Source organism: Micropterus salmoides, unplaced genomic scaffold (assembly GCF_014851395.1).
Source record: "Micropterus salmoides isolate LMB-PRFRI ecotype aquatic unplaced genomic scaffold, ASM1485139v1 Ms_hic_scaffold_2, whole genome shotgun sequence".
Lineage (NCBI taxonomy): Eukaryota > Metazoa > Chordata > Actinopteri > Centrarchiformes > Centrarchidae > Micropterus > Micropterus salmoides.
Genome location: NW_024041150.1, coordinates 48,240,815 through 48,251,506, shown reverse-complemented (window position 1 = coordinate 48,251,506; position 10,692 = coordinate 48,240,815). Strand labels below are relative to the sequence as shown.

Below are 10,692 nucleotides of genomic sequence, written 5' to 3'. Positions count from 1 at the left end.
TTTTTCTCTGTATACATATTTGTGTTTCAGATTTAGCTGTGTTTATACAATTAACCACAACCATTTTAAACATGTTTACCGGGCATTTTGACATGAGGGTCTGTGGAGATTGACTTGCTTTTGGAGCGAGCCTCAAGTGGACATTTGAGGAACTGCAGTTTGTGGCAATTCCACATTGTCTTCATTTTTCAGCCTCGAGCTGCCGCTTGCTCTAAACCGGGTCTTTTATTCATGACTCCCAAAAAAATGACCGTTCCATCTTTCTCCATGTTCAGATAAACGACCAGTGATCCTGCAGAGTCCTGTCCTCCCTGTGATGGAGGGACATGATGTCACTCTGCACTGTAAAACAAAGACCCCTCCCTCCAACCTCACAGCTGGTTTCTATAAAGATGGCTCCCTCATCAGGACTGAGCCTACAGGTAACATGACCATCCACCATGTTAACAAGTCTGATGAAGGCCTCTACAAGTGTGACATCAGCGTTCATGGAGAGTCTCCATCCAGCTGGATCTCTGTCACAGGTGAGGAAGCTGCTTGGTTGATATTTTGGACAGATGTAAATTTGACTTTTCTGAGAAGCTCAGAAGCTCAGCTGATTCAGAATTTAGTTTTTATACACAGAGGTGTTTACTGTTACAGATTTCAGGAGAGCACGATCACATCAACTTGCAGTTGTAATGTAATTTTGTGCCACTTCACTGCGGCACTTTTCTCCTTTTAATGCCGCCTTTTCCTTTTCTCCACACTGCTACTGCTGCCACAAACGATCAAATTCTCTTTTGTGAGTTTGATCCGTACCAGGGCTGCACTGGTACCTGCTGCCTCCAGGATATAGTTGCACTATAAAGTCTGACATGACAAAAGCTCTGACCTTTCCCTGCCTACTTGATATTTAGCCTACATGTTACCAAACTAACTGCCCACCACATGAATGTAAGAAAATACACCCATAATCAGATTTACAAAACTAAGCTAGTAGGGGACACCGGGCATAGTTGTAACACATGACGTGTCTGTCTGTATCTTGGAGCTCTTTTAAGCAAGCGCGTTCAAAATGGGATACAAAGTGTTTAAAATGTGTCTGCTATTAAATGGCCTAACTGTTATCTCTGCAACACTGACTGGATAACAATTAATAGCCGAGTCCCAAATTCTGGCCTGGTGTGGGAACACATTTTGACAAATAGACGCAAGTCTCCATTAAAAGCCTGGTCTGGTTTTAAAAGAAGTTCTTTGGATGTCTAAAACCTCTTAAACCCAGCGGGGTCGCCCACTTTAGCTGCTTCTGAGCTGCTTTGATCGTTAATACAAATAATGTTAAACGTGTGATCAATATGTCAGTATGGACATGCTACACATCGTAAGATTGGTTAGATTCACCACAATTCAATGGTTCAGTTCATTTAACGGAAACAACAAGACCCATAGTCTAATTCTTACGATGTAACCTGCATGGTACAAGAGATGAAAAGGACAACAAAGTGCCGACTCGTTCACTTTGTGTGTGTGAGTGTGAGTGTGTGTTTGTGTGAGTGTGTGTTTGTGTATAGCTTTCCCTACCATACCCTTACCATAGCCATCAGAAATGTTAGTACCTAAAGTCACTGACTTTATGCATGTCGACCGGCTAACCCTAGAGCTGCGCGGCCAATGTGCTAACTAGTAGGGTTAGCCTGCCTTGTGTTGCTGCAACGTAGCAAACATATACAGATGTTTCATACAGACGCCAAAGGGTACCTTTAGCGTAAAATCCCTACACTTTGTCAGACTGACGCGTCAGTTATGATGCATTGAGATGAGAATGTGTTGGGCATCCACATGACTCAGAATAATGGCTGAAGCTACAACACAGTGGTATGGCTTTCAAATGGCACTAACAGCTATTGGGATACAGATTAAAAATTTGTAATAATGGACAACAAGAAAATAATTAATATTTTAAACAATCTTTACTAATTGAGTACTAACAGACTATAATATTAATGCATTATATAAGAATAATGTCCTGGAGTAAATGGGGCGGGGTAACTAATCAGGAGATGATAACTTATCATTTCATCACAAATAACTGTTTTACCCACCTCGCCTGATTTTAGACGTTCACCTGACCAAGTGTGTTTCTTTTTCTAGATCGTGATAAAACAGCTCCATCCACTGCAGATCCAATCCTGATGGCACATCCAATGATGTTTGTGCTGAAAGGGGTGGAGTTCTTTCTGTTCGGCATTACCACTATTTTCTATGTGTCTTTATGTCGACAAATGAACAAAGGTAACACTGACCTTCTGATAAGTACAGCTATGCTAGCAGCTCTAAGACACAGCTGAATGCTGAATGCTCAGTTTAGCATGTTAGCATGCTAACATTTGCTAATTAGCACAAAACACAAAGTAGAGCTGAGGCTGATGGGAATACATTTCTCACAGGGAGCATTTCAGAATCAGAGCGTTTTGCCTGCCTGATTTTGCGGGCATGTTTAGATTTTGTTGATTTGGTAATCAGTGCTTGCTCTTTGTGCTTCTGCTATGATTAACTAGGCTACATAGTTAAATGGTTTACAAGCCTTTCTGATGCTGACTGTGTTTTCGTCAAATGTCGATCTGATTCTCCTTTGACTTGATGGAATTCATAAAACTTTATTGTTGTTTTTATCCTGATGTGGAATTTGTATTGGAGTCTGTCTTGAAGTCAGTCTGACTTCGAACCGTTTACACAGCAACAACACGTAATCTAACGGGTTGTTGCTGTGTAAACGGTTCGAAATCAGTAGGCAAGACGCTCTGGAGCGCGCATGAAGAAAATCCGACCTGATTTCTTCACATATAACGCAGAATAGCAGCTGAGAAAGCAAGCATGTGGTAAAAAACCTTTTTTTTATGTAAGATTAAAACCCTTCACTGATAAGGGATTTTATGAGTGTCCACTTTGGACGCTTCAAACAGCAGGATTTCAATTGGAAGAGTTTCCTCCTTGCCAGTAGTCATTAGTTCTGCAGGTGTTTGGTCATAAACGATTTGGACAAAATGTTGACCTGATGATGGCGCTAGAGGAAAAGTCAGAGGATCACCAAAGGTATTACTGTTAATCCTGAGGGGAACACGAAGGTCTGAACCACATCGCAATCCATCCAACAGCTGCTGAGATGTTTCAGGCTGAACTAAGTGGTGACTTTGCATCCACAGAGCCGCAATGTCAGCATGGCTAAAAACTTCTACCTGCACCAATGATCAATCAATCAATCGATGTTCCGATCACACATGCTTTCATTTGGAGATGATTAATAAAATGATTACTTAAATCTGCAGGAAAGAACCCGCCTGTTTCTACAAAGACGTCTCCACTCAGAAAATATGCTGAGGAATTGGACCCACAGCATGATGATGTCATCGCTGACGTCACTGAGCATCAATTCTGAGCTACTTTCTTCTTCTGTTGTTTGTTGAGCTGTATGTTTTTAAATATAATGACTATTTTTTTCTGGTTCTCTTTTGTACATTGTATTTAAAAAATAATAAAAGAAAGTAAAAAGAAAATCAGAGTTTGTTGTTGTAACTGTGGCCTGTTTGACACCTTTGTACAACGCATTTACATTTGCATCATAAATCAGCTTCACCTGAGTCTGTCTTTCTCTGAGTGATCAGGCTTCACTAAACCTGACTGATAACTGCTCTCACACAGCTGCTTACAGTATAAGATTAGAGGAATTTAAAGTGAGACTGTCGCTGCTGCTGAAGTCTGAAATCCTTCAACATCATCTACAAGTCAAACTAGAACATCTGGACTTGGAGATCAGAGGATCGGGGGGCGATTTACAGCTCCGACAAAACCTCTGACTCGGGGACGACTCCGGCGGGCTGCGGCCCTTGTAAAATGTATTTTTAAAAGATTTTTAAAGCCTCATTATTGTGGTCTGAAATGTAGCACAGTGTTAACTGATAACATTCTTTCACAGCCCTGGAACTGATGCCCCAAAAATATAGATTTAAATAATGAAATTTATGTGCTACTAGTGGACTAATGGCTTTAACTAACGACTGCTAGGAAAGTCTTTAGTCAGGGCTGCATCCAATGTTTAGTTTTCTGCTGTGTGATGAACACGAGAAAGCTACAGTTGAGAAACAAAAAAACGTCTTGATCTTACCAGTGACAGTGATGTTGATGGTGTTACTGGTTGCTCCCTCTCTGGACTCACACCAGTAAACTCCACTGTCCCATGTGACTGTCAGAGTGATGCTACAGGAAGAACCAGCTGGTCTTCCCCAGCCAGCTCCACACTGAGACACCTGTCGTTTGGTTGTGTTCCTTGCAACCAATCACCTTCTCTGTGGAGCGCATGATAGACTGCAGTCTGTCCTTGCCCTTGACGGCAGCAGCAGCGTACCAGAGAGATACACTGTGGTGTAGAACACACACATTGATGTTTTTGTCAGGTTGAACTTACTCAGCTGCCGGAAGAAGAACTTCCTCTGGTGGGCTTTCTTGGTGAGCTGGCTCCCACTTGAGATCTTGGGTGATGATGGTGTCCAGGAAGTGGAAGGACTCTACAGGGTCAATTGTTGTTTAAACATATTTAAAAGAATACAATATCCTATTGACTTTGTTATTTCTTATTTAACCATTTTAATTCTAATTAATTATCCACCCTATTTTTGTCTTTACCAAGCAGCAATCCTGCAAGTTTAGAGCCAAAACTGCAGTTAATCAAATGGCCCCTTGAGTCTCCAAAAGCAAGCTGGTCTCCATAGACCCCCATGTTAAAACTTTACAGCAAAAATGAACAGCCTGGTACGGTCAATCTATTTAAAATGTAACTAAATTCATAAAATTAGGGAAAGAAACTCCAATATTTTCTGTAACTATAAACATTATTCTACACAAACCCCATACACAATGTGCACTCCTAACTTTCTGTTTTTTTTTTTTCTTTAAATGTGTTAAAGACAAAAACAACTGAAAGCAGAGGAAAAGGAGACCCGGAGTTCATCTTAGCTGTCATGGTACAAAAATGGCTCCATTATGCACCTGAGCGGCTTGGAGGCTTTGACAACCAATGACAGTTCAGAGTGATTAATGAGGAGCAGGCCACCCTTTGGCCTCAATAAAGGTAGCATCAGTCCTTCTTCAAGTCCTGAACATTGTTGAAATCTGGTACACTTGAGTGTTTAGTTGGAAGATTTTATCTACTTAATTTCTAGAAAAAATACCAGTGGGTCCGTCTCACAGGAGCAGCTCTACTAGTAGTGTGGTACCCCAACACCCTATGCTGTTTAGACCAGAACGATGGGAGCTTTTGGGCTCTTTAGGTTCACCTGTCGATAGTAAAGACACTGTTCTTAAGCCATTTGATGTGGTCTTCCATTCTCTGTGTAGATTTGTGCTGAGGCTTTTTTAAACCAAACACTGTGTAATGTGTGCATCACTAAATTGGCTGCAGCTTAATTCATCAAGAAGAAAGATTCAGTTTTATTTTGAAATGTATATGTTGGACTTTAGTTGTCCTCCTTATCTGAAAGATGTCTCGGTCCCATGTAGTTGTGCATATCCTGTTAGAGACGTGCAATATCTTCTTTTTTTTCACTGTACCAAGAATCTTCTCTGCTGCTGGACGTAAAGCTTTCTTTATAAGGCCACCTGTGACTAGATAAATCTCATGCTTTCTTTGAGCTCCATCACATCTTTTCACAGATTTAGGTTATCTATATTTCACATCTAAATGATTTACTGGTGGATTTGACCTCTACCTTCCTTATGTGGCACTATATATAGCATGGAACGTAATATGCCCTTATTGTTTGGTGAGGGAAGTGCATTGATCTTGTGTATTTCAACTGAATGTGATGTACTTATACTAGCCATAACATGTCTGAACTATGATATGCAACCTTCTCATCTTCTGGTACAAGCAGCTAAGTGAGAATGTTTTTGTGTATTTTTGTTTGTGTATTAGTTATGTTGTGTTTTTTCTCATTATTATAAATTAAGTGTTTTTGGACCGCCTTGAAAACGAGAAGCTGCATCTCAAGCGGCTGTTAAAACCTGCTTGCAGAAACAGTTACACAACTTCAGTTTAAGTTTATTCACTTTCACTACACCATATTTTTTAAACAACTGGCCCCCAACAAGAAGAAGTGAGAAAACTTCTTTACAAATTCCATTCACATTTGTAACTACTCAGTGTTGTTTGACTGACTCTGTCTTCTCTACTGGACTGAACTCATCTGCTGTTGTTCCGACTTGCTGTCCTTCCACATTTCCTGAAGAAAGAGACCGAGTGGAAGCTTTGGGGTTTGCCAGATTCTTTTATGTACCGGAGTCAAACAGTAGACTGAGTGCTTGTTAGCTGTGGATACTTTTCCTGCTGTCTGCAGACTCGGTGCAGACTCGGTGCTGTAGTTTGATTGAAAGATAGGCAACTTTTGGGTCATTATCGCAGCTTCGAATAACTACTAACTACTTGCTCCCCCCTAGTTTTAGCGAAAACTGCTGTGGAAAAATCAACAAGAAGAGTGATTCCATTCAATTACTAAACATCTTTTCAAGCCAGGTGGAAAGGAAAGAGCGGAGGGAGACTGGATAGGAAGAAGACTGACAAAGATAGATATGAAGAACACTAAATGTTTGGATGACATACTGAACACCAAAATGGAAATGTCCCTGGTTTTAATTTCAGAAATCTGGTCACGTTACTCCAGCAAGCCAGGGCTCCCAGCCAAGAAGTAGTCATGCACATAATCTCCCAAACAACCACAATGTTAAGATTTTCACACTGTTTTTGTACATTAAATGTACAAACCAGATGTTGATCAGAAGGTGTAAATCAGTAAGGTTTACAGATTCAGATAGGCGGATTTTGTTCCATTTGGACAGCTGTTTAGCTAAGCTAACCAGCTCCTGGCTGTAGCATCATATTTACTGTAAAGACATGAACCTGGTATTATTCTGAACATCTAACTCTAAAAAAGGATTTCACTAAATACTGAACTGTTTCTTTACAAGAACAGATGAGTGATGAGCGAAACTCAGCTTCTAAAATGAACTGGAGTCGATTTCTTTTGATAAAAATGTTTACTGTTGTTCCTTCATGCAGCTGTCTGTTCTTTTATTCTGAAGTGTCAGAACATGAAGCCACCTTTAATGAAACAGGATGTGAGCTTTGTGGGTTTTGTTTACGTTTGTCTCTTCTTTTTTTTTTACTTGAAAAGCAGGTTTTTGATGCAAGATATTTAAAAATAAAAATGAGAAATTTCAATGTACATTAATTAAATGCTGATAGATGATGAATACCAGAATGTTCAAGAATACATATTTTCTACTGTACCATTGGCTGTTCTCACATCCCCCTCCCACCCTACCTGCGGTTTATTCAACAGGATGTTGTTGCCACATTAGCTACCAGATGGTCAGCTTCAGTCTGCAGAAACCATGAAGGCGATTGAGCTTTTCCTCTGTAAGTAGAGAAAACTTTTATAAAAATTATTACCAGAAACACTCGCTGCACTACACTCAAACCAAGAGTTAAAAAGAGATGTGTTTTCATTTAGCTTTGGTGGATTACTTTAAAGGAAAGATGCTGAATTGTTAAATTGTTATCAAATGTTTTAATGATAATTTATGAAGCTGAATCTTTGTGCGGATGTCGGTGTGTAATGCATGTATCTTTCTGCACACACACACACACACACAGTGATCTGACAGTGACTGTTGTTTCAGTGTTGTTGAGCGTCTGCCGGACGTCTGCCAGCACCCGTGGTGAGTTTCAAACCTGATGTATATGTGTGTGTGAAAGATTGTTTAAATTGTAATCTAAGTATCTAAGGAGTCCATTTTAATTGTGGACTTTGTAAATGTTGGCTTAATTATATTTTGTATACACTGTCAAATCTCAGATGATCTTTCATGTGTGTTTGCCGCCCACCACATCGTCACTCACCGCTTCCTGTCTGTCTGTTGCAAATAGAGACTGGCATCAGTTTGTTTCAGAGAGTGCAGCGTCCTCTTGCTGCTGTAGTAATTATGATGGGAACAAACGAGGAAGTCGTGTGGCGCTGTTATAAAGACCACAGAAATGGATTGGTCAGCATAAAATTACACTTTCACACTAGACAACACATTCACTTCCTGTTTCCTACAATGTAGGAACAACAGATCAATGTTGCTCAAAATCATGACTACTGTCGTCACTAACCATAGCAACGTGGTTGTTATTTGCATAACCATGACAACACAGGTCCCCTAACCTAATTACTAGCCAAGTAGTAATTTTAACGCAAATCACGCTGTTTCCCTCACCCACAGACTTGGTTCATGTCCCAAGTGCTGCCTGTGGCCAGTTTCTGCACTTTGGTTTTTGCTGAACCCGCCGACTTATTTGGTGGTTAATTACGATTTAATCCCCTTTACCCAGGAAACTAGTGTTGGGTTCCTGTGTGAAACACAAAGATAACATCAGTTGATTTTTTTTTGTGCTTTTAGTGCTCTCGTTAGCATACATTTTTGTGTTTACTAATGTTTATTGGCCCGATTTGCCACTCGGCGACCATCAGGCTGCGATTAGGAGTGAATCAGCAGGCGATCGGTTGTCGCCAGTCGTTTTGTGTGAACTACTCAACGACGTGTCAAAACGGCTCCCCGACACATCATCACCACATCGCCGACGTCTGCCAGATATCTAGCACGCCAAATATCTGGAGGAGTCGGCCGACTATACATCCACATCCAGCCAATGAGAGCAGGCAACTACTTTTTCACCGCAAAACACTTTTCACTCCCCTCCAGCTCTCTCTGTAGCTCAGACAATCCCTGCTACCTGCGTGTGCTGAGCCATCCTTTCACCCAAATTCTTTGTCTTTAGAAGTGGTATCTTTATAATAACAAACAACAGCTGTTTCCTGTGTAGGATCGTGTCATTCCCTGCATTTCACGTGTGTTTTCTTGACAAAATGTGGTTTGGAGACTAGCATCGGTTGACAGAGCTGCTGTCAGCTTGTGTAGTGTGTGACCCCCTGTCAATGATCAGTCATGAAGTGTCAACGCCACAACAACTTCAAGACTTCCGTCACAAGACGGCAAGTTGTGTAGTGTGAACGGCACGGCCATCGGCCGACGCTGAAAGTCGTGTAGTCTGCACGAGCCTTTAGCTAGCTAGTGTTAGCCCTCGCGTTATATGTTGCCTTGGCCATTTAACATTAGCGCTCGCTAACTATGTTACTGTTACTGATAAAGGCGTTGACAGCTGCCCCGAAGCCCCTTATCCTCACCCCTAACCATCACAGAGGTGTGTGCTTAAACATTTGATTGTATGCATGACAACCTGTATTGCTGCGGCCTATGGGGAAATGAAAACACTCATATATGTTTTGGGAGTCATGAAAAACACTTATTTAGGTCATTTTGACAACATCAAATATGGACCTATTCTGTCCTTTATATATGAGGACATTTACTCAAATACTGTACTTAAAGGGCCAGTAGATTGATAAAGATGCCCTCCTCTTCCTAACGTGTAGGAGAAACTCCGATGGCTACAGAAAAAAATGTGAAGACGTGGACATCAATAGAGCCATTGTTTGATGTTCATGTTTGGTAGAAACATAGCGGTACAACATGGTGGACTTTAAGATTCAAACAGAGGCATTGCTCCAATCACATAGTTTAATTTAAATCATATGATCCAATATTTCACAAAAAACGGCAAAGATTAGGGTGAAGTCCGAAAGTTTACTTTTTTCTTTCTTTCCCCTGCGATCTCATGACCCCTCAGATGTATCTGACCCTTTGGATGGCCCCGACCCCTAGGTTGGGAACCACTGGACTAAACACAAAGTAAAATGTTGACCTGATGATGGCGCTATCAAAGGTCACCAAAGTTTTTACAGTTCATCCTGAGGTGAACACGAATGTCTGAACCACATTTCATCGCCATCCATCCAACAGTAGTCAGGATGTTCTGAACTAAGTGGTCAAGAATTAGCATCCATTAAGCTGCTATAGCTGCAAGCGTGGCAAAAAACAAAAGAGCTATTATTGACTTTATTGGCCACAATGTTTTTTTCAGACAGTACAATGCACGCAGAATGTGTTCTATGTATCTTAAGTAGCGTTCAGGGCCTTGCTCAGGGGGCAACTTTGGCAGCGGTCCATGCTGGACTATAATCAGTTCCTAAGCCAAACCCCCACAGACTGAGCAATAAGAACTACCACATTTCTCTCCTCAATACACATCTATTAAAAGTGTATTGAAGAACAAAAACATATGAAAACCTCATAATGTTAGATTAATATGGCATTGTGACCTGTTTAAAGTTTGAATGATGAAGGGAATTGTTGGGTCTCTGTAAATAATATCACAGAGTACCGTCTAGACCTGCTCTATATAAAAAGCGCAATGAGATAACTGTTGTAAATGTAAATGTTGTTGTAAATTGGCGATATATACAAATAAAACTGAATTGAATTGAATTGAAAGTAGACTGATCAAGGGTTCCCCTCTTCCCCACCTGAACAATGTCCACTCTAGACGCACCAGGAACATCAACAGAGACACCCTGGTCACCAAGGTCCAACTTTAGACTTTCAGTCTTTTGGCACATTCAAGGGCATTAGGAGAAGGACAAACCGTCTGCCCTCTTGTTGAAGAACAGCTGTTACACAAGAGCTGTGGGCAGGCTGCTGAGAGATTGGGTGTGATTA

At 40.9% G+C, this 10,692-nt stretch overlaps 1 long non-coding RNA gene across 1 annotated transcript; it reads left to right on the top strand.

The window, feature by feature from the left end:
* Positions 1-465: 465 nt before the first annotated feature.
* On the top strand, positions 466-3,518 carry LOC119913135. Its single transcript, XR_005446387.1, has 3 exons — positions 466-524; positions 2,134-2,274; positions 3,309-3,518. It is a non-coding gene; the product is annotated as an uncharacterized LOC119913135 (long non-coding RNA).
* The last annotated feature ends 7,174 nt before the right edge of the window (positions 3,519-10,692 follow it).